General features: G+C 52.6%; 1 long non-coding RNA gene across 1 annotated transcript; it reads left to right on the top strand.

Moving 5' to 3' along the window:
* The first annotated feature begins 2,570 nt into the window (after positions 1–2,570).
* On the top strand, positions 2,571–3,647 carry LOC144807879 (uncharacterized). Its single transcript, XR_013606494.1, has 4 exons — positions 2,571–2,649; positions 2,926–3,008; positions 3,107–3,176; positions 3,260–3,647. It is a non-coding gene; the product is annotated as an uncharacterized LOC144807879 (long non-coding RNA).
* Positions 3,648–14,333: the final 10,686 nt, after the last annotated feature.

The following is a 14,333-nucleotide window of genomic DNA, read 5'->3' as shown; positions in this document are numbered from 1 at the left end:
TCCTGTATTGATATATAATATAATCTTACACACCACAGTAGTCTTTGGTTAAATATATTCAGCACAATCAAAGCGTAGTATGCAGTATTCAAAGGAATTACTTTTATTCCATATGAATGCAGTACTTCTGCTTATAACTGGATAACATTATTTATAAATCATCAGCATTTCATTTATGTAATTGTTACATTCATTACACAATAGTTGCTCTGAGTGAGGGTAGGAAAGGGGAGTGAGAAGTAAGTGTGGGACGTGGTAAAGGTGGTGTGACATTATATCATCACGTAAAAATAATAGCGCCTTTACAGTTAAGGTACTAGCAATGTTCCCAAAGTACATCACACATAGGGTATAAAAAATTGTTCATTTGTTCCTATGGCGTGTAGGGTTCGGCGTAGTCTACGTTTCGACCCTGAATAAAAATGGGTTATTCTTTCCTCATGTTGGGGTCTTCTTCAGGACAAGATGGAGAGCCTAAAGAGAGGACATTGCCTGTTATAATAAACTCACGTGGAGTGGTTGCTTCTGGCATGTGGGCCTAACAAAACATTACCTACATGGTGTGGGGCGGACGGCATATCTGGCGTCACGTGTTGGGCTGAAATTTGCTACTATTGGTTTCGAAATCTGCAATACATTAAAATAGGTGATGGGGGAGGAGTAGGACCAAGAATGCTGCTCCCTTCATGTGTCATTAAAAAGAAACTGATGTCAAAAAGACTTACTTTAGTCCGGTGTCTTGAGTACATTAAATGGGGTCTTCATGTGGTTAACTTCAACATGTGCTGCATATCGTTCAGTGTGGAACCTGAAGCAGACATATCGAATAGGTTTTAGTACAACACATGGAGACGGGTAAACTGAGCTGATTTAAGCACCCTATATCGCCGCAATGTGGCTTGACAGTTGGAAGATTGGCACATTAATTATGTCACACCCTCTGTTGAATGCACGAAGTGCTGGTTGTTTGATTCTTCGACATTAGCATCAAAGAAAGGGAAGGCAAATTGTACACTACTCTTTACAGGAAACCGGCAGAAAGGAACAGCTTGCTGAGATACACCAGCCATCACACCCGAGGCCTTAGGGACAACCTGCCCTTCGGGCAATTTCCTCACATCAGGAGAAATTGCTCTCTCAAGGAAGATTATTTCAAGGAATCCGATGACCTAATCATTCGTTTGATTGAAAGAGGATACCCAAAAAGATTGGTAAAAAGATCTCGCAAAAGAGCCTGGTTCCAGGACCGGAGCACCCTACTGACACCTAAAGAACGTCAGCCATCCCAAGAAAGAATGATCTGTGTCACTACATACTGCAACAAAAGTAATGAAATAAAGAAGACAATAAACAAGCACTGGGGATTGGTAGCAGACATCATAGACAGCCCAGAACCACCGATGCATGCCTTCAAAAAGGCCAGAAGCATAAGAGACCACGTCGTCTGTGCCTTGCTGGACACACCGCAGCCACCCACCATACAAGGACTCTGGAATTTACGGGCAGTAGTAGGCCATTTTCGATGTACTACATGCAAAGCCTGCACCACATGCTGGGAGACCAAGCAAATCACCAGTAACAACTTAACGGTTGATTTGAAATCCTTCACCAACTGTAACTCTAGTGGAGTTATATATGCCATCGTTTGCCCATGTGACCTTATGTATATAGGTCAAACGAGACAAAAGATCAAAAATCGGATTTTTCAACACTGTAGTAGAATCAGATGCCAGACAATGGGGGCACCCCTGGTGGAACACTACATGGAAATGACCCATACTCCAGACTCCATGAAGTGGGTTGTACTTGAAAAGATCATCCTGGGACCCCGAGGGGGTAATCTCAATAACGTCCTCAACATCAGAGAATGTAAATGGATGCACAAATTCAACACAATACATAAAGGCCTGACCGAGCTGGACGCCAATTTTGCACAGTTGGCAGGTCTAGATCCTGAATAGATACGAATTTGGCCTTTCATAGCACTATGACAATTAACCCTCTGCCAACTACCCCTGCAGGACTATAATCATAATTTCATGACATTACTCTACTTTTTGTATAAATGTATCGAATTATCCAGATAACAAAGTTTTGCCGAGAAGAAAATTGTGTATATGATGGTTTTAAGTTGGTTGAAATTGTAGCACTGCCGATCTATATATTTTTTATTTATTTTGTTTTTGTCGTACCATTAATGATCAAAAGTTTTTTGCGCCCGTCAGATGCAAAAAGTACAACTAATCAGTTCCCGGCAGGGCATGTATTTATAGAAACAATCAGTAGGGTCACACGATGCTATAGATATTGGTTGCAGTAAAAATATGCAACAACATGTCTGACACAGGGTTTAGTGGTTATTCACAAAATCATGACTTCCCTTTTAGAAAATTGACTTTTGAGGCTTCCTTTTCACGCTCCTAGGTAGCTTCAATGCCCGTTCACGAGGTAATTTCTTAACACACCGGCCCCTTGAGGAACTTCAATATCCTTTCTAGACGGTCCCTCGCGGCACTTCCCAGAGGAGGTAGCTGATTGGCTACCTATGCCGAGCCCCTTTCATATGAGCATTCAGCGGCTGCACTGCGAGCAGCCACAAACACGGTTCAGCCGAGGCGTGCCGGTCGCTGCAGCCTACTGTGAGACAAGGTATGTCTATGCTCGAATCCCAGGCCTCCCGAGCGCCCGGTAGCCCACTGAGAACAGTACATGTCGACGCTCGAATCCCAGGCCTCCCTAGCGCCCCCACCCCACCCTCTTTTTAATCAAACAACCAGTAGTTCGTGCATTCAACAGAGGGTGTGACATAATTAATGTGCCAATCTTCCAACTGTCAAGCCACATTGCGGCGATATAGGGTGCTTAAATCAGCTCAGTTTACCCGTCTCCATGTGTACTAAAACCTATTCGATATGTCTGCTTCAGGTTCCACACTGAACGATATGTAGCACATGTTGAAGTTAACCACATGAAGACCCCATTTAATGTACTCAAGACACCGGACTAAAGTAAGTCTTTTTGACATCAGTTTCTCTTTAATGACCCATGAAGGGAGCAGCATTCCTGGTCCTACTCCTCCCCCATCACCTATTATAATGTATTGCAGATTTCGAAACCAATAGGAGCAAATTTCAGCCCAAGACGTGACGCCAGATATGCCGTCCGCCCCACACCATGTAGGTAATGTTTTGTTAGGCCCACATGCCAGAAGCAACCACTCCACATGAGTTTATTATAACAGGCAATGTCCTCTCTTTAGGCTCTCCATCTTGTCCTGAAGAAGACCCCAACATGAGGGAAGAATAACCCATTTTTATTCGGGGTCGAAACGTAGACTACGCCGAACCCTACACGCCATAGGAACAAATGAACAATTTTTTATAACCTATGTGTGATGTACTTTGGGAACATTGCTAGTACCTTAACTGTAAAGGCGCTATTATGTTTTACGTGATGATATACTGTCACACCACCTTTACCCCGTCCCACACTTACTTCTCACTCCCCTTTCCTACCCTCACAGAGAGCAACTATTGTGTAATGAATGTAACAATTACATAAATGAAATGCTGATGATTTATAAATAATGTTATCCAGTTATAAGCAGAAGTACTGCATTAATATGGAATAAACGTAATTCCTTTGAATACTGCATACTACGATTTGATTGTGCTGAATACATTTAACCAAAGACTACTGTGGTGTGTAAGATTATATTATATATCAATACAGGATAATTGCAAAATAATATATATTCCACTCGGACCACTTCACCTTTGTACTTACTAATCGACCCAGGTCCACGAGTTACGAGGGCACACCCCTTTATTACTCATATTCAGGATTGATAAGGCCTTCCATAGGAGTGACTGATAGGAATATATGTGTCCATTTTAGGTTTAGATATAGGTATACTATATCTACAGCAAAGGGTGATTACACCACCTTGCCCCAGCTGTCTTGCAGCCAGTTGTGTCAGTTTTGGATGGCCAGCCAGGGGTGGCATAATACATGCTGCAGCCCCTGGTAGGCCCTGGGTACACCTATGCCCTGGGTACCTAAGGTAAACTGTACAGGGACTGATAAGGTGACTCAGTATCCAATTAGATATGTACCTAGGGTACATGGAGTCCATTTTACAGAGAGAGAAGGAAGCCTGGGGTCCTGAATAGCAGGATCCCAGGCCAACTAAGTAAACAAGCATTGGAAATGCAATAGGTCTCGCATTAGAAAAGTTGGAGTTATTGGTCTTGTAAATGACATATTTTATTTATTTGTTGGTTTTTAAAATTGCTAAATTGATGGCTTTGTCATTTACAATGCCAATAGTTATAACTTTCGCGAATGTGACACCTATAGCATTTGGAATGCAACATGTTTTGTATTTACGTCACTTAGATGGCAGCTCTGGTCGTTAGGCCACATCTCTAGAGAGCAGGAGAGTGCAGCAGGATAGAGAAGCACAGCAATGCAATAGGTCTCGCATTAGGAAAGTTTGAGCTATTGGTATTGTAAAGGACACATTTTTTATTTATGTGCTTGTTTTGAAAATAGCGACATTAATAGCTTTGTTATTTACAATGCCAATAGTTTTATCTTTCGCAAATGTGACACCTATTGTAACACAATATGTGTTGTGAGGGTGAGTGAGGGTGAGGGGTTGAGGGTGAGTGAGGGTGAGTGAGGGTGAGGGGTTGAGGGTGAGGGGTTGAGGGTGAGGGGTTGAGGGTGAGGGGTTGAGGGTGAGTGAGGGTGAGTGAGAGTGAGGGTGAGTGAGAGTGAGGGTGAGGGGTTGAGGGTGAGTGAGGGTGAGGGGTTGAGGGTGGGTGAGGGGTTGAGGGTGAGTGAGGGTGAGTGAGGGTGAGGGTGAGTGAGGGTGAGGGGTTGAGTGAGGGTGAGGGTGAGGGGTTGAGGGTGAGTGAGGTTGAGGGTGAGTGAGGGTGAGTGAGAGTGAGGGTGAGTGAGAGTGAGGGTGAGTGAGGGGCTGAGGGTGAGGGGTTGAGGGTGAGTGAGGGTGAGGGGTTGAGGGTGGGTGAGGGGTTGAGGGTGAGTGAGGGTGAGGGGTTGAGGGTGAGTGAGGGTGAGGGTGAGTGAGGGTGAGGGTGGGTGAGGGTGGGTGAGGGTGAGTGAGGGTGGGTGAGGGTGGGTGAGGGTGGGTGAGGGTGAGTGAGGGTGAGTGAGGGTGAGTGAGGGTGAGGGGTTGAGGGTGAGGGGTTGAGGGTGAGGGGTTGAGGGTGAGTGAGGGTGAGGGTGAATGAGGGTGAGTGAGGGTGAGGGGTTGAGGGTGAGGGGTTGAGTGAGGGTGAGGGGTTGAGGGTGAGTGAGGGTGAGTGAGGATGAGGGGTTGAGGGTGAGTGAGGGTGAGGGTGAGTGAGGGTGAGGGTGAGTGAGCGTGAGGGTGAGTGAGTGTGAGGGTGAGTGAGGGTGAGGGGTTGAGGGTGAGTGAGGGTGAGTGAGGGGTTGAGGGTGAGGGGTTGAGGGTGAGTGAGGGTGAGGGGTTGAGGGTGAGTGAGGGTGAGGGGTTGAGGGCGAGTGAGGGTGGGTGAGGGTGAGGGGTTGAGGGTGAGTGAGGGTGAGGGGTTGAGGGTGAGTGAGGGTGAGTGAGGGTGAGTGAGGGTGAGGGAGGGTGAGGGTGAGGGAGGGTGAGGGGTTGAGGGGTTGAGGGTGAGTGAGGGGTTGAGGGTGAGTGAGGGTGAGGGGTTGAGGGTGAGTGAGGGTGAGGGTGAGTGAGGGTGAGTGAGGGTGAGGGGTTGAGGGTGAGTGAGAGTGAGGGTGAGTGAGAGTGAGGGTGAGTGAGGGGTTGAGGGTGAGGGGTTGAGGGTGAGTGAGGGTGAGGGGTTGAGGGTGAGTGAGGGTGAAGGGTTGAGGGTTAGTGAGGGTGAGGGTGAGTGAGGGTGAGTGAGGGTGAGGGGTTGAGGGTGAGTGAGGGTGAGGGTGAGGGTGAGTGAGGGTGAGTGAGGGTGAGGGGTTGAGGGTGAGTGAGGGTGAGGGTGAGGGTGAGTGAGGGTGAGGGGTTGAGGGTGAGGGCTTGAGGGTGAGGGGTTGAGGGTGAGTGAGGGTGAGGGGTTGAGGGTGAGTGAGGGTGAGGGGTTGAGGGTGGGTGAGGGTGAGTGAGGGTGAGGGGTTGAGGGTGAGTGAGGGTGAGGGGTTGAGGGTGAGTGAGGGTGAGGGTGAGTGAGTGTGAGGGTGGGTGAGTGAGGGTGAGGGTGAGTGAGGGTGAGTGAGGGTGAGTGAGGGTGAGTGAGGGTGAGGGTGAGGGTGAGTGAGGGTGAGTGAGGGTGGGTGAGGGTGAGTGAGGGTGAGGGGTTGAGGGTGAGTGAGGGTGAGGGGTTGAGGGTGAGTGAGGGTGAGGGGTTGAGGGTGAGTGAGGGTGAGGGTGAGTGAGGGTGAGTGAGGGTGAGGGTGAGTGAGGGTGAGTGAGGGTGAGGGGTTGAGGGTGAGTGAGGGTGAGGGTGAGGGGTTGAGGGTGAGGGCTTGAGGGTGAGGGGTTGAGGGTGAGTGAGGGTGAGGGGTTGAGGGTGAGTGAGGGTGAGGGGTTGAGGGTGAGTGAGGGTGAGGGGTTGAGGGTGAGTGAGGGTGAGGGGTTGAGGGTGGGTGAGGGTGAGTGAGGGTGAGGGGTTGAGGGTGAGTGAGGGTGAGGGGTTGAGGGTGAGTGAGGGTGAGGGTGAGTGAGTGTGAGGGTGGGTGAGTGAGGGTGAGGGTGAGTGAGGGTGAGTGAGGGTGAGTGAGGGTGAGTGAGGGTGAGTGAGGGTGAGGGTGAGGGTGAGTGAGGGTGAGTGAGGGTGGGTGAGGGTGAGTGAGGGGTTGAGGGTGAGTGAGGGGTTGAGGGTGAGTGAGGGTGAGGGGTTGAGGGTGAGTGAGGGTGAGGGGTTGAGGGTGAGTGAGGTTGAGGGGTTGAGGGTGAGGGGTTGAGGGTGAGGGGTTGAGGGTGAGTGAGGGTGAGGGGTTGAGGGTGAGTGAGGGTGAGGGTGAGGGGTTGAGGGTGAGTGAGGGTGAGGGTGAGGGGTTGAGGGTGAGTGAGGGTGAGGGGTTGAGGGTGAGTGAGGGTGAGGGGTTGAGGGTGAGGGGTTGAGGGTGAGTGAGGGTGAGGGTGAGTGAGGGTGAGTGAGGGTGAGTGAGGGTGAGTGAGGGTGAGGGTGAGTGAGGGTGGGTGAGGGTGAGGGTGAGTGAGGGTGAGGGTGGGTGAGGGTGAGTGAGGGTGAGTGAGGGTGAGGGGTTGAGGGTGAGTGAGGGTGAGGGGTTGAGGGTGAGTGAGGGTGAGGGGTTGAGGGTGAGGGTGAGGGGTTGAGGGTGAGTGAGGGTGAGTGAGGGTGAGTGAGGGTGAGTGTGAGTGAGGGTGAGTGTGAGTGAGGGTGAGTGAGGGTGAGTGAGGTTGAGGGGTTGAGGGTGAGTGAGGGTGAGTGAGGGGTTGAGGGTGAGTGAGGGTGAGGGGTTGAGGGTGAGTGAGGGTGAGGGGTTGAGGGTGAGTGAGGTGAGGGTGGGTGAGGGGTTGAGGGTGAGTGAGGGTGGGTGAGTGAGGGTGAGGGTGAGTGAGGGTGAGGGTGAGTGAGGGTGAGGGTGAATGAGGGTGAGGGTGAGTGAGGGTGAGTGAGGGTGAGGGTGAGTGAGGGTGAGTGAGGGTGAGGGTGAGTGAGGGTGAGTGAGGGTGAGGGGTTGAGGGTGAGTGAGGGTGAGGGGTTGAGGGTGAGGGTGAGTGAGGGTGAGGGTGAGTGAGGGTGAGGGGTTGAGGGTGAGGGGTTGAGGGTGAGGGGTTGAGGGTGAGGGTGAGGGGTTGAGGGTGAGTGAGGGTGAGGGGTTGAGGGTGAGTGAGGTAACCTGGCATGGTAACCTGAAAAAAATGTGGGTGTGAGCCATGTGAAGGGGTCTGCGGTGAGTGTGAGACCCGAAAAGGCAGAAGTCGGGAAGGAGAGGATGCGGGTAAGGGTGTGCACGAAAGTGAATGTGCACAAATGGGTCCATGCGGTGGGCGACCAAAGCAGAAGCGGCTGGCAGAATAAGCGGGCCAAGGCCGAGAGTCCACTGGGTGCACGCGTCCTACCCGGAAATGACTGGGGGATAGGTGGGGAATGGCATGGTAACCTGAAAAAAAGGTGGGTGTGAGCCATGTGAAGGGGTCTGCGGTGAGCGCGAGACCCGAAAAGGCAGAAGTGGGGAAGGAGAGGCTGCGGTTAAGGGTATGCACGAAAGTAAAATGTGCACAAATAGGGCCATGCGGTGGGCGAACAAAACAGAAGCATCTGGCAGGATGGTGGTGCCGGAATAAGCTGTGCACATGTCAGGCCATGCTTCGAGTAACTTATAGAGATGCGGCTGACAGAATAGTAGGGTTGAGAGCAAAAGCGCCGAAGGGGCGCACGTGTATATGCTGCTAATAATTAAAAAAAATGCATATGAGAACTGTATTATCGCAAATGATGGAAAAGATATCTCACCTGAAAGAAAAACAAGAAAGGAAACAAGACGGAGGGCATTGCTGTGGGGAGGGGGGCGGGGGGTGGGAGAAATGCACACGGCGGGCAGGGTATGGGGCGGAGCGGGGAGAGCGGCATGAGGGTGTGAAGCAGCCGGGGCCTTTGAAGTGAAGCTAAGCTTCACTTCAAAGGTGTGGGAGGAGTGCGGCTGAGGGAACAGACGGCGATTTGGTGATGTGCACGCGCATTTTAGGTCAATGCGCAAGCGCATTGACCTAAAAGCCACGGGCACAGCACCAAATCGCCACAGTTAGGTAAACTTTGTTTAAAGCCCTATAGTCTCGCTTCTCTCAATGCGCATGCGCATTGATTGGTCACGAGACCTAAAAACCAGCAAAACACTAGGCAAAAAGTTGGGGGTAAACATAGTCAGATATCCACCATCCTACCGACGGCGTGTATTGCGGGTTGCGGATGCTACTACTAGGTCTATGCAGTGGGTTGGCTGCCCAGAGGAGCGCCTGGGTTCGTCGTGTTATGCCACTAATTGCCGCAGCCTCGTAGCCAGCTTAATCTTTATCCTGTGACCTGGCTGTGTTTGTGCGGAGCTGGCTACCCTCTGGTGAGGTCTCAAGATGGCCGTCTCCCGAAGTAAGTGTAGTTTCGGTTTCGTTTCGTTTGCCCCTTTTTTCTGTTGTTGCTTGCTGTTGCTTGCTGCGCGGCTTACTCGGACCTACCCGCTGGGGGGGGGTCGGCACAGGTCGCTTAGCTGGTGCTTTGCTAGGCTGCTCACCTGCCGCTTGTGGTGCCAGCACGACCCGCTTCCTGCACCTTCCGCTTTCCCGTGTGTTTGGTTTTAGCGCCGTCTCGCCTTGTCTGTGCAGCCTTCGTGACGAAACTTGTGGCTTCCTTCTGGAGCCTCCTTCACCCAGTGTTGCTGTGGGCGTATCCCAGGTGCTCGGGCCGAGCTTGCCCCTTCCAAGATGGCCGCCTTTTGGGGTCTCTTTCGGTTATTGTGCCGCGGAGTAGATTTTGGCCAGCTCCCTAGTTCCTCCTTGTGCCGTTCTCTACCTTTGATGTTCCGAGTTTGGATCGCCGCTCCTAGTGCTTATTCTGCCTCTCTGCGCTCTCCTTCTTCAGATCACTGGCGTGCCGCCCAACTCAAGATGGCTGCCTTGGGTCCTTGTAGTGGGGGTTGGTTTCAGTTTCGCGCCTTGTACGCATCTTAGGCTCACGGACTTATCGATCGCCGTTTTGTGGCCTGTCTTGTCTTGCCGGTGCTGCCTTTCCGCTTTGCGCGTTGTTCGTCCTTTGTCCTTCTGCGCGTTGCTTGGAGGATTGTTTTTCAGCGTGTGGTGGTCTATCACCGCTGCCGGCACTGTTTGCCTTCTTGCGGTTCCACCCTGCCGTCTCTATTGATCTGCTTCGTCTCTTCTTGTGCCCCAAATGTTACCAAATGTTAGGTCGAAGGCCTAAAAGGCTGCGCTTGCGCAGTCTTAGGCCGGAGATTTAATGACTCTTAGTAGCGCAGAAGGTCCCGCCTCCCTGCCCTGTCTCTCCTTCATTGGCTGGCTTCCTAAACGGAGGCCAGCCATTGGAGGAGAGAGCCGCCCCTCCAAACAAGCTCCGTCTTTTTCGGATTTGGGGGCGTAAGTTTTGCTGTTCTTTAGCTCGTGACGTCGTCCGTCACTCAGGACAGCAAAACACGCCCCCGAATTCGAAAAATTCCGGAAGCTCGAGGCCGCCATTTTTTTCCTGCATCAGCAGAGAAGGAGCGACTGTTTGCACCCCTGGGGAAGTAAGGGGAGCTCCGGACATGCCTGCCGAACAGAAGGTGTCTCCACAGCAGAGGAGAGGCGGGACCGGTCAAGGTTCACTGTCGGTGCCCTTCCGCTGCCTCAGTCTTCGCCAGAGAAGCCCCGCTGAGGCGGGCTCCCACAAGATAAGAGCGGCACCGGGTCCTCTACTGCACACTGGGGTGCTCTGCTCACAATGACGACACGCTACGGCGCACAGCAACAAAACAAGGTCATAGATGATTTCTTAATCTTTACAAGACATCTCTGCTCTGAATGCAAATTCATACTGCCGATGCCCCGAACAGCAAAATCAAGAGTGGACAAGCCCGTCGCTCTGTCCTCCACGGTACATGGCTGTCCCGCCGAGCACAGCATCTGCTAAGGTAGCTCCGTGTGCTAATGCTTTGCTGAGGTCGGCTAGTGACGTCGAAAGACAGGCAAACGCGGCATTTCACTCTTCCGAGGCTGATAGAATGAGTCTGGAGTCGATTAGTTCCCTCCTCTGCCTTGTTGCATGTGACCCCAGCGGTGCGGTTTACTCGTCTGTCCGATCACTGACATGGAAATAAAACAAGAAAAATAACCGGGCACCCCGCGAGTTCCGATTTCACCACACTCCACCTCCCCATCATATTTGTCAGCTCCTCCCCCGGCCTGCTGTAGGCACGACCACAGGCCTCGGCAACACCTTCTTAAGTGTAATCTACGTTACCGACCTTGCAAGCATGGGAGGCTGAGCAGCGCGCCCGGCATGGGGCCCCTGCTAGAACCAGCGGGTCACAAACTCATCGCGGGAGTGGATGCCCAACCGCTGGCAGCTCAGACACTATAACTCGCGGAGCCCCCCAAACGCACACACGTGCATGTAAACGTATACCGACACGGAAATGCACAAACGCGGATCTGAATTATGTGCACAAGCACTAAACAGTTCTCCCTGGCACGGCCAGGGTACAAGTCCTGAAAAAAAAAGTGGGGGGACGCTGTCACCAGAACTGACGTCACGACAGGAAGTGACGTCACGAAAGGTGCCGAGCTCCTTGTCCCAGAGAGGCCAAAGAGTTAAGTCCAGCTGTTTGGCAGGGGGGATGGCGTCCCCCCCCCCCCCCGGTAAAAAAAAGTGGGGGGTCGCCGTCCACCCACGTGGTACCCCAACTCGAGCCCTGGGCACGGCCATGTCTGACACAGAGCCTATGCCCAGGGCACGCCGACTCTCGCCTGCTGCCCGGGCTGTCCTCGCAAGACCGCAAACTGGTACCCAGAGGCACAACCAGTGGTAAACTCTACTGGGAGCACAGCCAAATCCATTGATGGAAAAGGTGCTGCTATGCCAAGTTGCCAGGAACGGGTTAATTTGCCTATGCAACTTAATTAAACAGGCTTCTGCAAACTAAACTGGAGAGGTCTGTGTTGTGGCGGTTTTCTAGGCACGTGGGCATCCACTTTTGGTGTTAACCATGCTTGTTTCTGGGCAGTGTTTTGTATTAACATGTTATCTAGAGGCAGTGAAACAGCAGCCAGGCTCGGAGTTGTGGGATACCAACACGACTGCTGATTACTGTCCCTGGCACACAACAACAACCGCTGCTCCAACCGACATCTTCCAGGAAAGCCCATGCAAATAAGCTGTGCAATATATGCAAAAACACCCCGCGTGACATTAGCACAACGTCCCCCTTTAACCCGAGCGGCTTTCACCACTCCGTAGCATGAACCACCTTGCACGCGATGCGTGTCCCTACAGTTCGCATTCCTGCTAGTTTCGGGCCAGCAGCAGAAGCGTTCAGCCTGAGTCAGCATTCAGACCCGCTGTTGCTTTCTAGCGATGAAATCATCACTTTTCAGCATTTGCCATAACATCTCGGAGCCTAGAAGAAAGTAGCGCATGAGAACTGCACCCGGAGAGGTTCTCACGCCTTCAGGTTCAGCGTGCAGGCAAACATGCCAGCACAGGCCTGGGAGACGGACACAACATGTATAAAGCTTATCACATCACCGGGCAGAGTAATGTTTCACCCTCTGAGAGCAGGCAGGCCCCGAATCACAGTCAGTCCACAACTCTGCGGTGGCAGCGAGCAGTCATAGTGCCAATATCGGCGCCACTCACCAGCCCGCTCGCAGTAACATACATTTCGCAGAAATAAGCAGACAAGACAACTTTTTTGTTGGAGAAAAGTAGCTGCAGGTTTATTAGCATATACACAATGCCAACAAGGTGGGTTATCTTACAGGCGATCCAAAAGGCAAGCCGCCCCTCGCGACCTACCACCTGATGGGCCAATTTGCAACGTGGCCTTAGCCAATCGTTGCTTAGCGGTTATGGGAGGAGATGGCCCCTCCCAATTCCGGTGAACCATTGGTCCACCCTCTTGCTCAGGCCCCCCCTCGAGGGGCGGGGCGTTCAAGCGACCCCCGGTTGTACAGGTTTCCAACCGCCCGTAGGATAGCGGGGCGCCGTCGTACCCCCAGGGTCCACCGCACAGACTTCCTGGGAATATTAGGCCTCAGCATCCTTTGTGCTCCTGAAGAGGGTACTCCCGGGTACCTTTCCGCCTCTGGATCGCCCTGTAACTCCTCCTGCAACACAAATGAGAAAAGATTAGAAACATCCCCCCCCCAACCCTGAAAGCGCCGGGTATGCGGCAGGGAGGGAAACGGCATCGGGGTGAGGGGACAGCGGACAAAGAGGCCGCTCGGTGGGCGGGGGAGGAATATATACTCTCCCCCGCCCACCACAGGAAGGAAGTGACGCGCGGGACCCCCTTGGGTCCGAAAGAGCTGGGCTGCCCCGTGTGCCTTCCTGTGGCACTACGGTGGCCGCCCTCTTATCTGTGTCCCCTGCGGGGACGTGTCGGTCGGCCTGCATAGTGCCAATATCGGCGCCACTCACCAGCCCGCTCGCAGTAACATACATTTCGCAGAAATAAGCACACAAGACAACTTTTTTGTTGGAGAAAAGTAGCTGCAGGTTTATTAGCATATACACAATGCCAACAAGGTGGGTTATCTTACAGGCGATCCAAAAGGCAAGCCGCCCCTCGCGACCTACCACCTGATGGGCCAATTTGCAACGTGGCCTTAGCCAATCGTTGCTTAGCGGTTATGGGAGGAGATAGCCCCTCCCAATTCCGGTGAACCATTGGTCCACCCTCTTGCTCACGCCCCCCCCTACGAGGGGCGGAGCGTTCAAACGACCCCCGGTTGTACAGGTTTCCAACCGCCCGTAGGATAGCGGGGCGCCGTCGTACCCCCAGGGTCCACCGCACAGACTTCCTGTGGATATTAGGCCTCAGCATCCTTTGTGCTCCTGAAGAGGGTACTCCCGGGTACCTTTCCGCCTCTGGATCGCCCTGTAACTCCTCCACAGCCCTGGGTGTGGTGACCGTCGCAGCCAGGGCCCCCCACCAAGGCCGGCATTCCTCCTAGCTGTTCCTTACTTGCTATAACTAGGGTCTCTTCCTTATTCGGAACAAACAGGTCCATGCCAACGTGGACCGCTGACCCAAGAGTCCAGCAACACCAATGGAGTTTGGCTTGTAGCACACATGTAAAAAGGCCAACACTCTGCTCCAAACATTTACACATGGCGCAGCACACCGCATGCGAACCAACTGCCGCACTGTCCCAGACAGGGCATCAAGCCACGGGAGCTCGGAATAAGAAATCGGACCACAGAGCTCACCTGTTACCAACGTGTGGCCAATTCCCCTTGTGCTCTACCTCTATGGTGCATGCTAGCCCCAGAGCCCAGACAATAAACAATAGTTCTCCATAGCTCCCCTGTGACACAGCATGGTGTCACAACAAGGTGGAGGGAAAGAGGTGTGCTGCCTGTGGATGGTACTGAAAACCTCCATGAAGGGCCAACTGGTGCGGTCTACCCTGCTTGCTGACCCTACGACCGGACACAGAAAACCGGTCCCTGCTAACCACCTGTGTGAGCCTTGATACTTCCACCGGAACGGTGTCGGGCTACCAAGTTTTGTGTCTCTGCCCCTTTAAATATAGACAGCACAGGACCTCCTACGTGTTGGCTCCCGCGCCTCCCCTGAATAGCGCCTTGCCTATAGAGATGAAGACATGTCTGACCGGTGAAAATTGCCCGTCCCCCACTGGTGGCGAA

This window comes from Lissotriton helveticus, chromosome 1_2 (assembly GCF_964261635.1).
Source record: "Lissotriton helveticus chromosome 1_2, aLisHel1.1, whole genome shotgun sequence".
Classification (NCBI taxonomy): Eukaryota; Metazoa; Chordata; class Amphibia; order Caudata; family Salamandridae; genus Lissotriton; species Lissotriton helveticus.
The sequence above is the reverse complement of the archived record's forward strand: the minus strand, read 5'-3'. Positions and strand labels throughout refer to the sequence as shown.